Source organism: Cervus elaphus, chromosome 21, assembly GCF_910594005.1.
Source record: "Cervus elaphus chromosome 21, mCerEla1.1, whole genome shotgun sequence".
Lineage (NCBI taxonomy): Eukaryota > Metazoa > Chordata > Mammalia > Artiodactyla > Cervidae > Cervus > Cervus elaphus.
This window is the reverse complement of record NC_057835.1, coordinates 21,409,367-21,428,195: the sequence shown is the minus strand read 5'-3', so window position 1 is coordinate 21,428,195 and position 18,829 is coordinate 21,409,367. Positions and strand designations below refer to the sequence as shown.

General features: G+C 36.5%; 1 long non-coding RNA gene and 1 pseudogene across 2 annotated transcripts in view; one reads left to right on the top strand and one right to left on the bottom strand.

Annotated features, from left to right (window-relative positions):
- Positions 1–797: 797 nt before the first annotated feature.
- LOC122679629 overlaps positions 798–18,829 on the bottom strand; it is a 30,065-nt gene continuing 12,033 nt past the window's right edge. Inside the window, exon 3 of the long non-coding RNA XR_006336464.1 lies at positions 798–1,395. This is a non-coding gene — a long non-coding RNA (uncharacterized LOC122679629). The remainder of the gene's footprint in view (positions 1,396–18,829) is intronic.
- On the top strand, positions 5,857–7,024 carry LOC122679628 (annotated as a pseudogene). The gene has a single exon (XR_006336463.1). The product of XR_006336463.1 is annotated as a PRELI domain-containing protein 1, mitochondrial-like (transcript).

Genomic DNA, 18,829 nt, shown 5'->3' with positions numbered 1-18,829 from the left:
CTTTCTAGTGGTATAGAAATTCTTTTTCAATAATTCTACTAAAAAAAAATCATTCATCACTTATTAGAAACCATTGATGTACTCTTTTGTTTGACAGAGTCCTATAATAACTGAGCCATGATTTGTCAGAAAAACATCAGCAAACTCTCCCTGAGAGTTTCATATTAAATTAGGTAATTTGTAGTCTTGGTAAAGAATCTTTTCCCTGTTTCTGGTGAACTACCAGAAATATTTCAATTAACTTTTTCTATTATACTATTTGAGTTTTTTTATGTGCCAGATTCCTATTAGTTTATATATATAATAAATTTTCTATATTCAACATATAGATATAGCATATTTTATATTTACATATTAAGTTTATAAACCCAATATTTATAAACACTTTGTTAATCAACTACATACACTTTTCAATTTAAAACATCTTAGGGTAATCAAAAACAAGGCTATTTATATATTTTTATCCATTACTATATTCCAATCATTGACATCATACACTCTCGAACATCTTAATTTTAATAGGTATTTATATCATATTGGATCACTTTCCATTAATATGTCATGTCCTGTATTGCTCAAGAAAATTAAACTTCTTGGTCTTTGTTTTCTTTTTTCTTAACTGAGTATAATAATTATAATTAACCAACCACTTACATTAATCCATCAAACATCCAATACTTATCATATGTGACAAAGCCTATGTTATTGTAGACATAAAGTCCTTTAAAAATAAAATGCCAGTAATTTGATTTTTATCATACTTTCCCATTTAGAAAGTAGTGATGATACATGTAGGCCTGAAATTAAAAGGTTATCTGTGAAATTAGCTGAGATAGCAGTCCATATCCTTCAAATAAACCCAAATCAATCCAGAATCATGGAATGCGTGGAAAATTCAAGTGCTAACATCAGTTGCAAGATGGCAGTGAAAGCAGTCATTTGAATATTTTAGACCGACCCATCAACAGGCATGTCATGTCAGGAAAACAGAGAATCAGAAAGAGAGAATGAGTATCCGCCCGTGACCCTTCATTTCCTAGTAGAGGGCACACACAGGGAGCCTTCGGAACAACAGCACACCTCCCTCTAGTCATTGTTTTTAAATTCCCAATATTAAAATCACTTTGCAAATCCACACCTATCAGGTATACACAAGGGACAACAATTTTCAGGCTTTGAACCTTCCCTGACTTCTTACATTTCACTTTTGTTATTTCAAATGCATTGGTGATAGAGAGAAATGTGACTGAAGAAATGGAAACCATGCTTCCCTTACCTTTGTACTCAGACCTCTGCAGCATCTTTCTTTTCATTAATATAGGCAATTCTTGGAGCTCTTTTAATGTCCATTCTGTTTTTCCAGTTGTAAATGAGCCAGCAGACCAACGCTGAGGACTAAATGTTTGAAAAGAGACAGATGTATTATTTGTGGGGAGATGCCGCATTCATAGAAGGAAATAAACAAATGCCTGTCTTTTCATAGAAAGAAATGATCTTTCTAATGTATATAATCCCTTCTATTTGCAAAGAGCACTCCTGGATTTAACTAGCCCTCTACCTACTTATCAGGGCTTCCCTGGTAGCTCAGACAGTAAAGATCTGCCCCCAATGTGGGAGGCCTGGGTTTGATCCCAGGAAGATCCCTTGGAGAAGGGAATGGCTATCAACTCCAGTATTCTTGCCTGGAAAATTCCATGGACAGAGGAGGCAGGCGGGCAACAGTCCATGGAGTCACAAAGAGTCGGACACCACTGAGCAACTAACACTTTCACCATCTACTCATCAACCCCATAGTCACACCCTGTTTCAATGCAGCCTATACTTTGGAAACAAGAAGCATTTTCTGATTTTGATTTCTGAGAAAGGAGTAAAGATTCCCTGATTTAGAAATTACATGTGTTTTCTTTTCCTTCAAAAGACATACAAATTTAGTCATAGAAAAAAAAGGTTTTCTGATAGTATAAATTAAATATATTGTGAAAGTTATATTATCACACAAAATGTGATAAGTCCTAGAAAGGAGTATGTAATAAAAAGAATGGTGTCATGCATCAAGGAAGCAAAGCTTTATAAACTGAGACCTGAATTAGGAATGGGATGAAACTAGATTAAGAAGGTTGTTCTCACTTTTTAAAGAGGAGAGCATATATAAAGTAGTTATAAATGTAGAAGGGATATAAGATTATGTTATAGACAATGAAGGAAATCTTCTGTACTCAAAGGCAATAAAATAGGGGGTAGAAATCAAATTAGATGAGAATATAGGAAGGGCCTTATGATGAAGGATCTTGTAAACAGTAAAAGACATATGTTTTTCTAAAAGCTATGGAAAACCAATAAAGAATATGAGTAGACACACCATATCTGAACATATAAAAGGTCACAATGACGTGTTTAAGCAAATGAAGAGACTGCTAACGACACTAGGAGAGAGAAGATGGCAGCATGGATGAGCGAGAGAAGTCAAAGTTATTCATGACTTGGTACTGACTGTCATCTAGACACATTTTCTTACAAGTTCCATCATCATGACAAAAATGATTCAGAAGGAACCTCAGCAGCTAGAAAGATGGGCCATGATTTAAACAGTAGGTTATAATAGAATGTAAGTCCCACCTGATGTGAAGAGTAATGCATTTCTCTGATTAAATGTTAACATTACTGAGTATATTGTGTTATCCCAGATGCTACTGGAATATACGATATACATATTGATATACATTACCTTTTAAATTTTGTGACTTTCTAAAATTTTTTTGGTTCTGAGAATACCATCTATGGAATTATGGATTATATTACCAACCTTTCAAGACACCTCACATAAGGCAAATTTCTGTCTGCTTACTCTTTTTTCTTTCTTCTTTAATTAAGCTTTTCTGTGAATTCATTAGCAATTTCTCATTATTTCTTGAATTAACATTTTATAATAATTAAATTAAACACTGGAAAGAACTTCGTATACATTTTGAATAACCTGTCTTGAAATGACACAGAGATAAATATACTCCAGTTATGGTATTACTAGACATCTGACTATAGAAGAGGGGCTTAACATCTCTTAGTCTTCTTACGTCCACCTTTGTTGAAGACAGATCTAGTTATAACTCACAGAATATTATGAAGATAGATCTATATGTGGCAAAGCACTAATAGTTAACTTTTGCTGAGCACTTCTATGTGCAGGTAATTTTAAAATATTTTACCTAAATATTTGAAAATTTTCAAATATTTATATTATTAATCCTCACAATTCTGATAGTTACTATCATGTTATATAGAAAAATCAGTGTTTTTTAAAGAGATAATCAGGAGTTTTAATAATTATGCCATGGTAATAGTAATAAATGGAGATTGCCCTGGGAGGCTAGTATATAAAGTAACTCTAAATATTAGTAATCTAAGGTAGAAAGATGCTCAGTTGTGAGTGACATATATAAGATTTTAACTCAGGTAGTCCGAGTCCTGACACTTCACCCTTAAGTATAATACTGGAATATCTCAAGCACATTCAATTAAAAATCTTGTAAAAGGTGTTTCCTGATCTCTTTATAAGTAAATGAGAAGTCCATAGAATATAAAGTATAAGTCAATATATGAGAGATTCATGAAGTATAAAGTCAAAGATATAAAGCTATAGTTCTTGGCTTTGAAACCACATCTATCCATTTATATATAGATCTGAATATATATATATAGATACATATATAAATATATATATAAAATATTCAGGTCTCAATCTAAGTTCTTTGGCTTGCATTTCATATATGTGTATGTGCATATATGTTCATATATATGTTTATATGTATATATGTTTTATGTGTACATATATGTATATATGTTTTATATGTATGTTTTACACATGTTTTATATATAAATTTCATATATGTGTGTATGTGTGTGTATATATGTTCATATATTTTATATATATACATATACATACACATATGTATGTATACATACATATATACATATATATAAATTTATACTTATATTTATATTGTATATAAATATATATTTATACTTATTTATATTATATATAAATATATACATTTATATTTATATTATTATATAGAAAATAAATATAACATTTGATATAAATATAAAATAATATTTAATATAAATAAATCTATATCATATTATAAATTTATAATTAAATTTATATTATAAATTTATAAATATAACATTTATATATAACTTTACATATATATAAATTTTTATAAATTTACATTTATTATTTATACATATGTACACATATATGTTTTTATATGTATATATGTGTGTGTATATGTTCACATATGTTTTATATGTATATATATGTTTTGTATATGTATATATTTCATATATGTTTTTGTATATAAATAAATTTCATGTGTGTGTGTATACATATATATATATATGCACATATATAAAATAGTCAGGTGTCAATCTAAGCTCTTTGGCTTGCACTTCATATATGTGTGTGTGTGTGTGTGTGTGTGTGTACAGAAGAAGGAACTGGCAACCCACTCCAGTATTCTTGTCTGGAAAATCCCATGGACAGAGGAGCCTGGCAGGCTACAGTTCATGGGTTGCAAAGAGTCGGACATGACTGAGCATATATGTGTATATAGATAGATAGAATTTTGAGCAAGATACATCATTAATCTGGATTTATGAAATGTCATGACATGATTAAACAAATGAGACTGTTAGAAAAGTCCAGATGAGAGATGATGGTGGTGTGGATGAAAGAGATAAATCAGTTATTTATAAAAATCTTAAATTTTATATATATTATATATTAGCCTTAGACCTGAACATTTTATATATTCAAAAACTTCATTTTTCAATTATATGTATACTTGTGTATTCAAAAAATTTCTCATTCCCTTTTCTTAGGTTTAAATATTTATGTCAACTGGAAACAGTATCTTATACCTCATGAAATCATGTCACAGATCCATGTTAAATTGATTCCTGGTGACCAATTATTAATTTATTACCTCAGTCGTGATGGTAGTGATAAAAAATACTTAGGTCAGAGATCTACCCATCCACTCATGCTGTCTTCAACTCCCTGTTATGCACGCCTAACCACTGGGATCTAAGAGTCACCACTGTGTCTGGCAGAACCAATGATGGTGCTCTGACTTCCAGTTAGGGCCAGTCAGAACAGAGACCCTCAGCAGGGCTTCAGCTGACAGCCGTATTGCAATATTGATTTCAGATGTGAAGTTGTCAAGGAGCTTGACATAGCAGTGGTGCACAGGAATAGTCGCTAAATGTTTTCCATGAGGTCACTAGAGAATGACAAGATATGTACAAATATTCAAAAGATAACATTAAAATTCTGAAACCACCTGTCTTTGCCTCCATGTTTTAGGAGTTCACCCACGGCCGTAGTTTATGACGGGGAATATCAGCTGTAGAACAATAAGTTTTCTAGGATAGAAATTATAATTTTTAAGAAATATTTAATTAACTGATTAATAAAATGTATTCCTAAATTATTGTGTAGAGAGAATAAACGGAAGAATAAATACTGAATAATTGAAGAATAAATAAATAAGAGTAAACTGAAGGTATTATTTTTGAACAGCAAAGTTAATTTTCCCTGTTTTCTTAATAAAGTGGTGACAAGAGCCAACTGAATTTGGTTCACTTCACTGAGGTGTAATGTGCTCTATTTCATAATGACAAACATTTCACAGAAGTGTCCCTAAGTAGGCAATTGACTTGAATTTATACTGTTACTAACAATTACAGTTAACCTGAAATGTAACATGTCCTACTTAGCCTAGAAGAAATAGTTTGTTCCCATCCTCTTGAAACTATATCACAATTCCTCATGGCGGCGGGGGTGGCGGCGGCTGGTTGGGTGCGGCGCTGCAGCGACTGATCTGCTGCTAGCCTGGCGGCCGAGCGTCGAGCTCCAGCCCAGTCTCCGCGTGCCCCTCGGGCTCCGCACCCCTGATGCTGCTCCGGCGCTGAGCCCGCCCCGGCCGGGACGATGGTGAAGTATTTCCAGGGCCAGAGCGTGCTCCGCAGTTCCTGGGACCAAGTGTTCGCTGCCTTCTGGCAGCGGTACCCGAATCCTTATAGCAAACATGTCTTGACAGAAGACATAGTGCACTGAGAGGTGACCTCTGACCAGAAGCTCCTGTCCCGACGACTCCTGACCAAGACCAACAGGATGCCCCGCTGGGCTGAGCGACTGTTTCCTGCCAATGTTGCTCACTCAGTGTACATCCTGGAGGATTCTATCGTGGACTCACAAAACCAAACCATGACCACCTTCACCTGGAACATCAACCACGCCCGGCTGATGGTGGTGGAGGAACGATGTGTTTACCGTGTGAACTCGGATAACAGCGGCTGGACCGAAATCCGCCGGGAAGCCTGGGTCTCCTCTAGCTTATTTGGCGTCTCCAGAGCTGTCCAGGAATTTGGTCTCGCGCGGTTCAAAAGCAACGTGACCAAGACTATGAAGGGTTTTGAATACATCTTTGCCAAGCTGCAAGGTGAGGCCCCTCCCCAAACCCTTGTTGAAACAGCCAAGGAAGCCAAGGAGAAGGCCAAGGAGACGGCACTGGCAGCTACGGAGAAGGCCAAGGACCTTGCCAGCAAGGCAGCCACGAAGCAGCAGCAGCAGTTCGTGTAGCCGGCCCAGGCCCCGAGGCAGCAGCCTAGCAGACTACCGGGGCCAGTCCGTGCCCCCGCCTCCTGTACTTTATCATTAAAAGCCAGCTTCTAGCCCTCTCGACTGTCTGGGTGGTGGGATGAGGGTAGGGGCCCTGTTTGGCATCTCCAGCACAGCCGGCCGGTTCCCCTTGTCTGAGCTGGGCTTCCCTACTCCTGCATCGGGTGGCCGAGGACAGAGGCAGTGACTTGCCCAGGGTCACTGCATCCAGGTGAAGTGGTCGTAAATGCTAGACTGTGAGCTCCGGGAGGGCAGGGACCGTTGTTTTATCCTCTGATGTGTCCCAAGTATCTGAAACAAAATCTTGCGTGTAACAGGCACTCAATAAATACTTGTTGAATTCAATCGGAAAAAAAAAGAAAGAAAAGAAACTATATCACAGAAATTACACACCTGCAAACACATACCAAAATAAGAATTACCTACTCTAAACCTTGATTGAAAAAAGGATAGGCCTGCCCAGAACAGTATGAGTGTCTAGTTAATTAGAAATTGAAGACACTAAGTAGTCTTTGTGGACCCACATCAAAGTGAGCTCTAAAGAACTGTAAGGGTTGCCTAGTGATGATTTGGGGAAAGAGAATTCCTAGAGAGAAAGCATGTTTGAAGGTATTAAGCTGAGAAAATTATGTAAAGTGCTGCTGAAGCCTGCCTTTCATAGCTTGATGCTTGGAAACAACAAAATTCATGCATCAAGACTAATGGGGCAGTCTAATGGATACTACTTTAATGGCAGAAAGTGAAGAGGAACTTAAGAGCCTCTTGATGAAGTGAAAGAGGAGAGTGAAAAAGCTGGCTTAAAACTCAACATTCATAAAACTAAGATCAAGGCATCCAGTCCCATTATTTCATGGCAAGTAGAAGGGGGAAAAGTGGAAACAGTGACAGGTTTTATTTTCTTGGGCTCCAAAATCACTGTGGACAGTGACTGCAGCCATGAAATTAAAAGACACTTGCTCCTTGGAATAAAAGCGATGACAAACCTAGACTGCATAGTAGAAAAGCAGAGACATCACTGTGCCAACAAAGGCACCTCTGGCCCCCATGCACACCACCTGAGTGTTAAATAATTGAAATGAAGTTTTAGCTCATTGGTTTATTTATATGTATATACTGGAAGCTAATTTCTGTAATAAAAGAGAACATATAATGCTGTCCAGGCACTCATGAATCTTAACCAAACAAGAGTGCCAGCTGGCTCTTGGGCAGAGAACAGAGCTGGAAACGGAGCATGCTAGGTTTTCCCTTAGTATTCTCTGCCTTTTTGTATACATATATATCTCAGGTTGGAAATTTTTCTCTCTTACCATCACTACTCTCACCCAGGCTCCATTATCTCTACCTGGGCAAGCTAAAATATTTAGAGAACACTTGTCCAAGGTAAAATAAAATAGAAAATAAAAAATTGGAATACAGTCGGTGACATATTTCAATCTTTAAAATACAAAAGGTTTTTATCCAACTGAGTTAATGCTCTTCAAATATTTATTACAGCAGAAAATGAAACACAATAAGCAAATGTTGAGAATAAGCGATGTATTGAACCCAGCAAGTTGGCTGAGACATGAACTCAAGGACATAGCAGATGAGTAAGAGCAGCAGAGTTTTTCCTGTTCATATGTGTATCCCATTTGCTCAAATTCTATTGGCCAGAGCAAGTCATATGAGAAAACTCAAACTCAGAAAGCAGGGAAAATATTTCTGCCTCCTCAGTTAGAGAAATTGCATAGTCAACATGTCAAAAGTCATGGGTACAGAAATAGGTGGTGATTTCAAATTTATCACAGGAATTTCATTGAATATGAATATGAATTAAACTACCCTATTTTCCAATATTAATTTCAACTCATGATTCTTTACTTCCTACTCAATGAAACCAACTTTACATTTTTTAGTCATTCAAAGTATGATTAATGAAATATTGAATGCAATTTTCCCTTTTCCCAGAAAAAGTGATGAATGAAGACCAACATTATGGATTAAATGGTTTTAACTCATCATGTCAAAATGCCTTGCAGGCAACTGGGAGTCTGCCTATGCTGTCCTAGTACCATTTTATCATTCTAATGCTGCCTCCATCAACAAACCTTAAAAAAAATCTTTTTTTTTTTTTTGAGAAGAATGAAATTTGAAGTCTTTGAAGTGAGCAGCTATAACTTTGTGGGTGTAATATTTGTACTGAGAGGTGATTCCCTCCATGTACCAGAAGTGACAAACATGATTTCTTTCCCTGAAATCAAAAGAAAATGTCTCCAGGAGAACCGTTCCTAACCATTTGGAGAGTAATCTCTTTCCTGTTTGGACAACTGCTTAGGAGAGACACTTGCTGATCTGTACCTGGCACTCTACTCACAGGAAAAATGAATGGAAGAGTGAAGCCAAGGCAGAAAGGGGATGCCGAAATAAGGAGACCTATGTAAACAAAAGATGAGAGAACTTCCCCTGGGCCAAAAGTGCATGGCAAAATGTAGCTAAGCTTGAGAAAGCTTGATAATTTCCTAATAAAGGTGGTTGCCTATCAAGCAAAAGGACCACAGCATTTAAGAGAATCATGTAGACCTCTGATGACTGGAGTTGATGTGGGAGAAAAGTAGTGGAAAGGTTTCCAGGTATCCCACAACCAGACAATAGTATATTAGGAAGGGTAGTCCAGACAGTCTTCACACAAACATCACTCTTGCAAAAAGGAACCAGCATCAGATGACTGCTAATCAAAGGACATCATTGTTCAGCCAGTGCTATCCAAACAAAGAGGAAATTGCATTCTTAAAACAGAGAATGGTTAACTGAAGACAAACTCTCCCTTCTATCACAGACTTTCATTCCTATCACAAATGGCCAAAAAGTTCTACATAGGAAAGCAGAGGAGAAAGTATCTTAGAAACATACTACACATATCTACTAAAACAAGATACTAGCATCTGGAAAAGAGTGAAAGAACAGATTGTGTTCCCTACATAGAGGAATAGCTATAAACAGATAACCAGGCCTTATGGCTAGCATAGAATTTGACAATATTTAAATGAACTATGAGATACTTTAAAATATTATTTTAATGATCAGAAGACTTAGTATTGTTAAAACTGCAACATTTTCAAATTGGTCTACAGACTCAAAGTAATCACAGTCAAAATCTCAACTGCCTTTTGACAATTCTAATCCTAGGATTCATATGTATAAATAAATGCAAGGGACCCACAATAGCCAAAATATATTTGAAAAAGAATGAAGCTGACAGGGTCACACTTCCTGATTTCAGAACTTACTACAAAACTACAGTAATCAAGACAGTGCGGTATAGCATAAGGATAGACATATAGATCAATGGGATGTAATTAATAGTCTAGAAATAAATGCTTACATTAATAGTCAATTGATTTTGACAAGGATGCTAATATTATTCAATGGGAAAAATAGCTTTTTCCAAAATTAGGGCTGGGTAAACTGCATGCAATGCCCACAGCAAAAGAATGAGATTTGAACACTATCATTTACAATAAGCAAAAATTAACTCAGAATGGATCAAAGACCTAAATGGAAGGGGGAAAAGCTATGAAACTTGGAAGTAAACATAGGAGTAAATCTTTATAATCTTGGATTTGTCGATAGTTTCTAAAGTACAATATCAAAAGCTCAAACAACCAAATATAAAATAATAACACTTTATCCAAATCCATTTCTGTTTCAAAAGACAATGTCAATAAAGTGAAAAGACAAGCCATATAATGAGAAAAAATGTTGGAAAATTGTATAATAGCCAAAATATGGAAGCAACCTAAATATCCATCAACAGATGAGAAGGTGTGATGTATAAGTGTGTGTGTGTATATATATACATATATATATATGTATGGAGTATTAGCCATAAAAAAGAATGAAATAATGCCATTTACAGCAACATGGAGGGACCTAGAGATTATTATACTAAGTGGAGTAAGTCTGAAAAAGAAAGACAAATACCATTTGATATCTCTTAAATGTGAAATCTAAAATATGACACAGATGAATTTGTTTATGAAATAGACTCAGACATAGAAAACAAACTTATGGCTACTAAAGGGAAAAGAGAGGAGAGGGATAAATTAGGAGCTTGGGATTAGCAGATAAAAACTAATGTATATTATATAAGTGAGTGAAAGGTGCTCATTTGTGTCCAACTCTTTGCAACCCCGTGGACTATACAGTCCATGGAATTCTCCAGGCCAGAATATTGGAGTGGGTAGCCATTCCCTTCTCCAGGGGATCTTCCCAACCCAGGAATCGAATCCAGGTCTCCTGCATTGCAGGTGGATTCTTCACCAGCTGAGCCAAAAGGGAAGTCCATACATATATATATATATATATATATATATATATATATATATATATATGTATATGTATATATATATAAAACAAGGTCCTAGTATAGCACAAGGAACTATATTCAATATCCTATAATAAACTATAATGTAAAAGAATATAGAAAAGAATACATACGTATCTGTATAACTCAATCACTTTCCTATATACTGGAAACAATCTACATTGTAAATCAACTATACTTCAATGAAAAATATTGGCAAATCAAACATTTAATAAAGGTCTTATATCCAGGTGGCTCGGATGGTAAAGAATCTTCCTGCAATGCAGGAGACCCGGGTTCGATCCCTGAGTCAGGAAGATCCCCTGGAAAAGGGAATGGCAACCCACAATTAAGCAACACATACACACACACACACACACACACACATATCCAGGATCTCTTTTTTAAAAAATCCTACAACTTAGCAATAAAAAGACAAAATAACCAATTTGAAAAACTGGAAAGATATTTTTGGACAGATAATTTTCCAAAATGGCCAAAAGGCACATGAAAAGATGTTCAACATCATTAGTCATGAGGGAAATGCAAGTCAAAACCATAATGAGATACTACGTCTCATCAATCAGAATGTCTAGAATTAAAAGAAGCAAGCACACAAAAACCTTGCAATAACAAGTGTTGGTAAGGATGTGAAGAAAGAATCCTCACACATTGCTGGTGAACTTTAAAAAATGGTACTGTCACTTTGGAAAACAGTTTAGTATTTCCACACAAAGTAAAACCTGGAATTATCATGATGTTGCTTATTGTTTAGTAGCTAAGTGGTATCCAATTCTTTTATGACCCCATGGACTTCTGCCTCCCAAGCTCCTTTGTCCATGGGATATCTTAGGTAAGAATACTGGAGTGGGTTGCAATTTTCTTCTCCAGGGGATCTTCTCGACCCAGGGATTGAACCCACATCTGCATTGGCAGGGAGATTCTTGATGGATTCTTTACCACTGAGCCATCAGGGAAATCCCTACAGTTATCATATGACATAGCAATTCCGCTCTCAGATACTGTTAAAAGATAAACTGGGCATGATAAAATTTTTAAGTTTATTTGAGTAAATATCAATTCCTTCCTTTTGGTCACATTTTCAGCCTGAGAGATATAATTAAAATATAAGGCATTAGAGCTACTCTCAGCCATCATTCTGGAGTTCTCACAGGCTTTTTTGTTTTGTGTGTCTATGTGTAGTATTCACAGGTCATGACATCATGTTCATACTCTTTAAGCTGGACATTCTCTTTGTTCCGTTTCTGACATTTTAATCTTAGAGAGGTAATTTGTTTGGTGGTTAGTGCTGCAAATATGCATTCAAAGCTTTTGAGAGAATGCAGTGTGCTAGGGAGGCCAGATTAGGATAAGCAGAGTAATTCCCAGTATCTGGAGAGCACTTCAGAGCCATGGTCCTCAAGACTCAAACCAATAATCAAATAAGTGAAAGAAAGACCCCATTGTAGGAATCATCTTTTTAAGCCAAAAGTCTTGTTCAATGATCTTACATAGCTGAGTCCCAACTTCCCCAGAAGTCTCAATCCAAAGGCAAGTGGTGCTGGCCACAGCACAGACACTTCCTTGCTCAGTTAAAACTGTTCTCTTGGTGTTACTTGAGATATCTCCTGGGCTTGAACTCCTAACACTCCCACTGAATAAAACATAACTCTCAACTTCTAGGTTGTGAATAATTTTTTGGTTGGCAACAGCCCATTTGCAACCTAGATTTCATAAAGTACATAATTGCTAATACCAGAAGTTCAACCCTAATTAATTTCAGGATTCCAGAAATGCCACTACTCTTTACTCTTAAGATCATCTCAATTTCTTGAACTTTTATAGATATTCACTAATTTATTTAATTCATTTACTCTTACACATATATAGGTTTCCCCAGTGGCTCAGATGGTAAAGAATCTGCCTACAGGGCTGGAGACCAGGTTTGATCCCTGGGTCAGGAAGATCTCCTGGTGAAGGGAATGGCAACCCACTCCAGTATTCTTGCCTGGAGAATCCCATGGACAGAGGAGCCTGGTAGGCTACAGTCCATAGGGTCGCAAGAGTCAGATACAAGTGAGTGACTAACATTTTCACTTACATATATACATGTATTGGACATTTATTAACTGAATGTTATGAGCAAGAGTAGTGGTCACTTGTCATTAATTAACTTTAAGCAAATGCAAACACTTTCTCAGACCAAGTACTCTAAATTTAACCACCCACTCAGAGGAGCCTTCCCTGAGCACCTGGCACTCCCTAGCACCCCACTTCTTTCTACCTCTGAAAAATCTTAGAATATTGGCTGTTTTCTACTTATTTAGGCATGTTTTTTGGTGTTTGACTTACTTCAGCAATACCAGAGGCAAAATGAACTTGGGAAAAGATAGCTGAACAGTAAATCCTGAGCCAATGTAACCATTGCTGACTTTATTCTGGGCATGCAGATAAAGTGCCTTAGTACACAATGAAATTTTTAAGACTGCCTGTGTTCCATTCATTAGTATATGCTTAAGTCCTAGTATTACTTGAAAATATTTTTTGACTTAAACTGATAGAAAAGAGAGCAAGGGGCAGGGGGACATTTAAATACATAACAAACCTAGGAGAAAGCATCACCACCCTTCTGGGGCCAGACGTGTTTTTCTTTACTACGCATCATAAAGAGAAACTGAGAGTTCTTGATAATGTGGTTTCTTTAGTAACGGAGATTTTTCCTAAATGGTGTAGGGGCCATTAGAAAACAAAACATGCATTCAATGAACGGAGAAAGTAGCATCGACATATATACATTACAATGTGTAAAACAGATAGCTAGGGAGAAGCTGCTATATAACACAGGGAGCTCAGCCTGGTGCTCAGCGATGACCTAGGTCAGGAGGGAAGGAGGCTCAAGAGGAAGGTGAGACATGTATAATTATGGCTGACTGGCACTGTTGTACAGCAGAAGCCAAATACAACATTGTAAAGCATATTTCCTCCAGTTAAAAAGGTAATTTAAAAAGGAACACAAAACATGCAAATAAACAAGCTTCACTTTACTTGGACAGGTGATTAAAACAGATTTGCTTTATAAACTAGAGTGATTTTAATAACAGAATGTTTCATGTCATTTGCAGCTCCACACTAAAGGGAATCTAGGAGAATTTTAACCATGAGGGTTTTGTTAAGCCCACACAGATGACAGACCAGTACTTGGCATTTCTGCCCTTAATTACTAATGGAATATGAATAAACTAATGGAATATGGATAATGATCATTGTGCCGTACACCTGAAACTATCACAACATTGTCAATCAATTACACTCCAATATGAAACTAAAATTTAAACAGTGAAAACCAAAAAAATATACTAATGGAGCTACCTCAATCAGACCTATAGTCAGAGTCTTCTTCCTTCCTTTGACCTACAACCAGCCCCTGCTTGAATTTTAAAATTGGTGGTAAGATTATGAATTAACTGAAAGCTCGTCTTCTTCAAAGAATTGACTGCAATTGTGTTTTAAGAAAAATAACCTATACCTTGCTTAGATTGAATGGAAAATAACATTTGAGCTTGGGCTTACAGCTAATTAGATAACCATTTACTTAATTAATATAAATTAATAAAAACAAATGCATCCTCAAAGAAAGTACTTTATATGTAATAAAAAAGAAAAGAGAAATTATGTTTTGACATCATAAGATTTCAAAGGCAAAAATAAAATAAGTATCACGCAATGATAATAACTACAGAAAATATCTGAGTGTTCATTGTCTGCTAGCATGTGCTAATTATTTTATTTATTGTTTTATTCCCACCACAAAACCCTGACATTATTTCATTTGGAAGAAAAGAACTATAAGGCTTAAAAAGGCTAAGACCCTTTTCGGGGCCGTATAACAAGAAATCATGAAGCTAAGGTAGAAACACAAGCCGTATGATTTCTAAACCTAAACTTACTACTGAAAGTCTCTGCAAGTGTTAGTCACTCAGTCATATCTGACTCTTTGTGACTCCACGGACTGTTACCTGTCAGGCTCGTGTCCCCATGGAATTCTCTAGGCAAGAATACTGTAGTGGGTAACCATTCCCTTCTCCAGGGGATCTTCCTAACCTAGGAATTGAACCTGGGTCTCCTGCACTGCAGGCAGATTTTTTACCATCTGAGCCACAGGGACTACTAGGTTTCTCAGTTCCATTCAGTCGCTTAGTCATGGCTGACTCGTTGCCACCTCATGGACTGCAGCATGCCAGGCTTCCCTGTCCATCACCAACTCCTAGAGCTTGCTCAAACTCATGTCCATCGAATCAGTGATGCCATCCAACCATCTCATCCTCTGTCATCCCCTTCTCCTCCCGCCTTCAGTCTTTCCCAGCATCAGGGTCTTTTCAAATGAGTCAGTTCTTTGCATCAGGCGGCCAAAGTACTGGAGTTTCAGCTTCAGCATCAGTCCCTACAATGAATATTCAGGACTGATCTCCTTTAGGATGGACTGGTTGGATCTCCTTGCAGTCCAAGGGACTCTCAAGAGTCTTCTCCAACACCGCAGTTCAAAAGCATCAATTCTTTGACACTCAGCTTTCTTTATAGTCCAACTCTCACATCCATACATGACTACTGGAAAAAGCCAGAGTTTGACTAGATGGACCTTTGTCGGCAAGGTAATGTCTCTGCTTTTTAATATGCTGTCTAGGTTGGTCATAGCTTTTCTTCCAAGGAGCAAGCATCTTTTGATTTCATGGTGGCAGTCACCATCTGGGTCTCTAGAAATCAGAAATTACAAAGCTCTACATACACCATACATCCTGAACTTTGCCAGAAGAGAATAGGTACATTTATTTGACAATGGTGAATAGCTGTTGGTCACAGAAAAGTATTTGAATAGCTTACAGAGTGAAAGCCACTCAGTCATGTCTGACTCTGAGACCCCATGGATAGTGCATGGAATTCTCCAGGCCAGAATACTGGAGTGGGTAACCTTTCCCTTCTCCAGGGGATCTTCCCAACCCAGGGGCTGAGCCCAGTTCGCCCAGGTGGATTCTTTACCAGCTGAGTCACCAGGGAAGCCCAGTCAACCCTAAGAGTCAACCACATAAGACTTTGAAGATAATAAAGAAGTGCAGTGATTTAAAACAAAAAACAACAAAAAAACCTATTTTTAAAAAGCAGAACAAAACAAACAAAAAAATGCTGCAATAATTAGTCTTGCTATAAACTTAGGTTTTCAGAAATGAAAAAAAAGGTCAAATTTAAAGGTATAATGAACAGTTATTTTAGTAATGCCTTCTTTGAAAGTCTCTACATTTTAGTTTCTTCTTATGTATGACTGGAAAAAATGCAGATTTTTACCAGAACTAAAAATTTTATGAGATTTTTTTTAATTAGCAAATGAGCAGATAGTAGTATAATATATTTAATTTTACATAATAGATATTTTCCCTAAAAATTTTTGAATTTTTTAAAATTTGCTTTCTAAAGCTAATTAATTTCACATTAACTTAGAGCAACTGCTAGAGACCAAATATATTTTCAAGCATCTATTGCTTGTCTAACTCTGGTTAGGGACAGAGTCCATGTTGTTAAGAGTCTAAAATATGGGAAGATCAAATGATGACCCATAAAATTTTTAGTGAGCAAGTTACATTCTAAACCATGTGAAAAATTCCCATTTTCTTGAGATTTTACTACACTTAGTTACTAGAGGACAGCAAAGAGATCAAACCAGTCAATCTTAAGGGAGATCAATCTGAATACTCATAGGAAGGACTGATGCTGAAGCTGAAACTCCAGTATTTTAGTCATCTGATGCAGACAGCTGACTCATTGGAAAAGTCCCTGATACTAGGAAAAGATTGAGGGCAGAAGGAGAAGAGGGCATCAGAGGATGAGATGGCTGGATGGCATCACCAATGCAATGGATATGAATTGGGCAAACTTCAGGAGATGGTGAGTGACAGAGAGACCTGGTGTTCTGCAGTCCATGGGGTTGCAAAGCACTGGACATGACTGGGCAACTGAACAACAGCAATTACTAGAGGAAGGTATCAGGTAGAAAGTAGGACTCAAGATAAAGTTTAAAAAACTATAAACATGGGGAAAATATATTTCATATGTGAACTAGGAAGTATAATTTTTTTTTAAAAAACATGAAGGATGAAGGAATCATTGAATAAATCATAAGGGAACTAGCATAAATGGAGGATCAAGTGATATGTTGGGGAATAGTAAGGAATATAGTGAATAGACAGTATAGATAGAGCAAAGTTACAGAAAATCTAATCTTAAATATAGGTCATATACAAATCTAGTAGGAAAAATAAATCCTTATGAATTCTCAAATAGAAAGAAGAGGTGTTTTTGGAAAGTCATACTAGCAAAGATTAGCTGCAGATTTAATCATGGCTAACATGTTTCATCTGATACTTGCACAGTCAAGCAGAAGTGATATGTCCCAAAGTAGGTGAAACATGAAATCAGAGATAAACATTGAAATCAGAAGAATGAACTAACTAACTAAAGAAGTGATTGCAAAGAGGAACCAGCTGAGGGTCCATAAGTATTAATAAATCCTTGGGGAACCTGCACATAAGAAAGAAAAGGCTAACAAATAATAAGAATAAAACAGTATTTATGATAAGTTCCTAGAAGTATACAATTTACCAAAACTGAATCATGAAGTTACAGAAAGTCTGAACAGACCTACAACTAGTACGAAGATTGAATCAGTAATCAGAAACCTCCCTACACTCAAAAGTACAGAAACAGATGTCTTCACTGGCAAATTCCATCAAAGAAGTAATGCCAACCCTTCTCAAAGACTCACAAAAAGTTGAAAAGGAAGGAATACTTACAAAATCATTTTATGACTCAGCATTGCCCTGATACCAAAGCCAGACAAAGATACCAGAAGAAAACTACAAGCCAAAATTCCTGATGAACATAGATGTAAAATCCTCACTTAAATATTAGCAAATCAAATTCAACAGCACATTAAAATAATCATACACCATGACCAATTAGAATTTATCCCTGAGATGCAAAGATAGTTCAACATGCAAAAATCAATTAATGTGATACACCAATTGATAGAATGAAGAATAAAAAGTATATGATATGAAAAGATGCTCAACTTCACTATACATCAGTTCAGTTCAGTAGCTCAGTCGTGTCTGATTCATTGCAACCACATGGACTACAGCACACCAGGCCTTCCTGTCCATCCCAACTCCTGGAGTTTACTCAAACTCATGCCCATTGATTTGGTGATCCCATCCAAATAATCTCATCCTCTGTCATCCCCTTCTCCTTCTGCCTTCAATCTTTCCCAGCATCAGGGTCTTTTCCAGTGAGTCAGTTCTTTGCATCAGGTGGCCAAAGTATTGGAGTTTCAGCTTCAGCATCAGTTCTTCCAATGAATATTCAGGACTGATTTCCTTTAGGAATGACTGGTTGGATCTCCTTGTTGTCCTAGGGACTCTCAAGAGTTCTCCAACACCACAGTTCAAAAGCATCAATTCTTCGGCACTTGGCTTTCTTTACTGTCCAACTCTCACATCCATACATGACTACTGGACAAACCATAGCTTTGACTAAATGGACCTTTGCTAGAAAAGTAATGTCTCTGCTTTTTAATATGCTGTCTAGGTTGATCATAAACTTTCTTCCAAGGAGCAACCATCTTTTAACTTCATGGCTGTAGTCACCATCTGCAGTCATTTTGGAGCCCCAAAAATAAAGTCTATCACTGATTCCATTGTTCCCCCATCTATTTAGCAAGAAGTGATGGGACCAGATGCCATGATCTTAGTTTTCTGAATGTT